Source organism: Palaemon carinicauda, chromosome 18 (genome assembly GCF_036898095.1).
Source record: "Palaemon carinicauda isolate YSFRI2023 chromosome 18, ASM3689809v2, whole genome shotgun sequence".
Taxonomy (NCBI): Eukaryota; Metazoa; Arthropoda; class Malacostraca; order Decapoda; family Palaemonidae; genus Palaemon; species Palaemon carinicauda.
In genome coordinates this window covers 13,317,721-13,322,433 of record NC_090742.1, presented here as the reverse complement: position 1 = coordinate 13,322,433, position 4,713 = coordinate 13,317,721, and positions in this window count along the sequence as shown.

Below are 4,713 nucleotides of genomic sequence, written 5' to 3'. Positions count from 1 at the left end.
ACCTAGTATACCACTCAGAAAGGGATATATATATATATATATATATATATATATATATATATATATATATATATATATTTATTTATATATATACATATATATATATATATATATATATAAATTATGTATATATATATACATTTCTTTCCCAGTCACGCTGAGCGACATTGCCAGACGTATAACTACTTGGTCTCTTCTCGTAGGGGAGAGGGAAAAGTCATACCCTGGTTAAAGTAGGTACCCTTAGACTCCTAGAGGTACAATCAGAAACCACAACTTCCGTGTTGTAGTTAGGATTGATTGATTGATTGATTTGAAGTTCTCTGGCATCCTGACATCGAAGGACATTGACGCCTTGTAGTTAGGAAAGGGGGAAGATGCGGGAGGGGTTGAATTTGTAGGTATGTGTGTGCGTGTGTGCGCATATCTGTCAAAATATTTACCTGTCATTTTTGACCGGTGTGACGGTCTGAACGATCCCCCGGTCTCAGAATTCTCCTTGACATTGTATAATGGTTCTTTTCCGCCATTAGCTCGCTTCGCTCGCATGAAAATAAAACATCAAGCTCGTATGTACTGGCAAGCGGTAATGTTGAGCTGCGCACGCTAACATTACAGGAAAATAAAACATCAACCTCGTATGCACTGGCAAACGGTAATGTTGAGCTGCGCACGCTAACATTACAGGAAAATAAAACATCAACCTCGTATGCACTGGCTAACGGTAATGTTCGCTCATGCGCAGATTATCAAGGAGAATTCTGAGACCGGAGGATCGTTCAGACCGTCACACCGGTCACTTACACTACTATCTTTTAATATTTCCAGTCAGTACTCTACTAAGTTAGATCTAGAATATAATGCAAGTATTCCGCTTAGGTAATTCAAAGCTTATTAATATTCAACACCATTTACGTCATAGGTATAATAACTGTACGTATTGTAATAACAGCTATTATTACCAAGGTTTCTATTCATATTGTGGTTATTGAAGTTGAATATATGATTAATTTAATCTGAGATAGCTACATTAAATCAGAGAAAAGAGTCAATCGGTGTATAAAAGAAGTTTTTTCATATTCAAATTAAAAAGCTTAATTTTCAGCCATATTTATGATTAACCTAAAAAGCATTTAATGAAAATACATTTGCTATTAGTCAGATTAGTATATACGTTTGTTAAGAGAGAGAGAGAGAGAGAGAGAGAGAGAGAGAGAGAGAGAGAGAGAGAGAGAGAGAGAGAGAGATTAGTAATATTAAGAAGACGCAAGAGAGCCGGTCATAAATTACTAATTATGTATAATAATTATGAAAATACTCTGAAAACCTTTAAAGAACTCCAAGTCTATATCATGACCTACAGTTGAATGATATATTGTACGCAAAACTAGCAAAGTAATTTATTCAGTAAAGTAATATATTCCATCAAATAGATCAGTGTTTTGCAATCAATTAGTATTTAATTGCTTTGACGGTCATATTAAAACTGCATTCTTTTTAACATGAACTTTCAAGCAAACACTGTAGATTTTAGAAACTTGGAAGAGAGAAGATCAGTTTTCGAAACAAAAGTTTAAGAAAAAGAAATTTTTACGAAGAAATGAAAGGTCATGTTTCTCAAAACATGCCCAAATATGTCGTCCTTACATCCTCTCTATTGTCGAGCCTGCTCAATCTCTACCCTGGTCAACTTCAAGGTCGGAGCAAAATATTTTCTCCTCTTCTCCTCTTATCATCATCACCTCCTACACTTATGGAAGCAAAGGGCCTCGGTTAGATTTCGCCATTCGTCTCTATCTTGAGCTTTTAAACCTACACCTCTCCACTCATATTCTCTTTCTTCATGCTACATGGTTCTCAGCCATGTAGGTCTGGGTCTTTTGCCGCCTCTGGTGCCTTGTGGAGCCCAGTTGAAAGTTCGGTGAGCTAATATCTCTTGGGGAGTGCGAAGAACATGTCCAAACCATCCCTATCTAATAACTCGCCATGATCTTATCCACATATGGCACACGGGTAATCTCTTATGTTCTCGTTTCTAATCTTGTCCTGCCATTTATCTGATTCTTATTCTATTTCTTTTTTCTTTTTTTCAAGAAAGGATGATTGGACTTCCAACTACCAAATAAAGCTTGTTATGTTATATTTATTGACATTTCATCTTGGAGGAAGCTCAATGTGTTTTATTTTATGACTATAATTTAAATTGTAAGTCTTTCTTGTTAATCCTGAAGTAGCTTAAAATTAGTTGCCTACATAAGGAAACCCATTCACTACCATCAGTGACTTACTGAAAATTCAGAAAAGCTAAACATATTTTAAAATCACCCAAACTAAAGCAAGTTGATAATCATTGGAAAGGTCTTGATGAGAGATATCCAATGAATATAAACACTCTAGGGTTTACGTGGTCTTAAAAGATTTTGCCATATCAGAAGTTTTGTTGAATTCACGACTGACAGTGAAAGGGTTAACTACCATTTTTAGGAATGAATCATCTACTATAGTCCATTTCTTTCAGCGAGGCATATTTGCACCGACTCGCAGCTGTGCCCTTTTAGCTCGGAAAGGTTTCCTGATCGCTAATTGGTTGGACAAGATAATTCTAACCAATCAGCGATCAAGAAACTTTTCCGAGCTAAAAGGGCACCGCTGCGAGTCGGTGCAAATCTACCTCGCTAAAAGAAATGGACTATAGTTCATTAACTGATAAGAAAAATATTAAAGATATTAAAATTATTGATTATTTGTAAACGAAATTATTTACAATATTAAGAGGAAAAATTATTCTTGTATAAAGAAGCCTCCGACGCACGTAATCTTAGATTATGTTTTTAAACACCGAAGTTAACAATTTATTATCGTACCATTATCTAATTAAAAACGATTTTGGGAGGCAAACTCGTTATCATAATGGCCACTTTAGAGTATGAGCTATTTTGGGATCTGACTGTCTATTCTCCACAACGTAGAAAACAACTTACAATACTACTTAATACATAAAACTTGACATTGATACGCGAAAGAAATTAATTGTACTCTAAGAAAATTTATTTGAACATTAAAATATTTTGTATGCTTATTGATATGCATTGGCTTATACCAATTCACATATCCTTCTCCGGGTCCAAAACTAAGGCAAGAAGGCTGTAGTAAGGCAGAAGGCTGTGGTAAGGCAGTAGTTCTGTATGATGTTGGCAGAACAGCTGTGAACCATGAGCAATGAAAATCCCAATTGGCGACCTTACCACAAGAGTTCAGCACTTGATACTCCAATTAGCGACCTTGCCACATGGGTTGAGCACTTGATACTCCAATTAGCGACCTTGCCACATGGGTTGAGCACTTTATACTCGAATTAGTGACAATGCCACATGAGTTGAGAACTTGATACTCCTATTAGCAGCCGTGCCATATGCGCAAAGCACTCAATACTACAGTCACCGACCTTACCGCACGGGCTAGGCACCTGATACTCCAGTCAGCAACCTTGCCACATGAGCTGAGCACCGAATACTCGAGTCAGCGGACTTGCCATATGAGCTAAGCACTTGATACTACAGTCAGCGACCTTGCCGCATGAGCTAGGCACCTGATACTCCAGTCAGCGACCTTGCTACTTGAGCTGAACACCTGATACCCCCGTCAGTTACCTTGCCACATGAGCTGGACACCTGGTACTCCAGTCAGGGGCCTTGCCACATGAACTGAGAACTTGATACTCCAGTCTGCTCCGTGCCACATGAGCTGAATACCTGATACTCTAGTCAGCAACATTACCACAGATTTGAGCACCTAATACTCCAGTCAGCGTCATTGCCACATGAGCTGAGCACTGGATACTCCAGTCAGCAACCTTGCCACATGACCTGAGCACTGGATACTCCGGTCTGCACCCATGCTACAGGAGCTGAATACCTGATACTCTAGTCAGCAACATTACCATATACTTGAGCACATAATACTCCAGTCAGCGACCTTGCCACATGAGCTGAGTACTGGATATTCCAGTCCATGCCCTTGCCACATGAGCTGAATACCTGATACTGTAGTCAGCAACATTACCACAGACTTGAGCACCTAATACTCCAGTCAGCAACCTTGCCCCATGAGTTGAGCACTGGATACTCCAGTCCGCACCCTTGCTACAGCTGAATACCTGATACTCTAGTCAGCAATATTAACACATACTTGAGCACCTAATACTCCAGTCAGCGACCTTGCCACATGAGCTGAGCACTGGATATTCCAGTCCGCGCCCTTGCCACATGAGCTGAATACCTGATACTCTAGTCAGCAACATTACCACAGACTTGAGCACCTAATACTCCAGTGAGCAACCTTGCTGCATGAGCTGAGCTCTTGATATTCCACTCAGCGGCCTTGCCACATGAGCTGAGCACCCGATACTCCAGTCAGCAACCTTGCTGCATGAGCTGAGCTCTTGGTACTCTAGTCAGCGGTCTTGCCACATGAGCTGGGCACCAGATACTCCAGTCAGCAACCTTGCTGCATGAGCTGAGCTCTTGATATTCCACTCAGCGGCCTGGCCACATGAGCTGGGCACCAGATACTCCAGTCAGCAACCTTGCTGCATGAGCTGAGCTCTTGATACTCCAGTCAGCTGCCTTGCCACATGAGCTGAGCACCAGATACTGCAGTCAACAACCTTGCTGCATGAGCTGAGCTCCTGATACTCCAGTCAGCGGCCTGGCC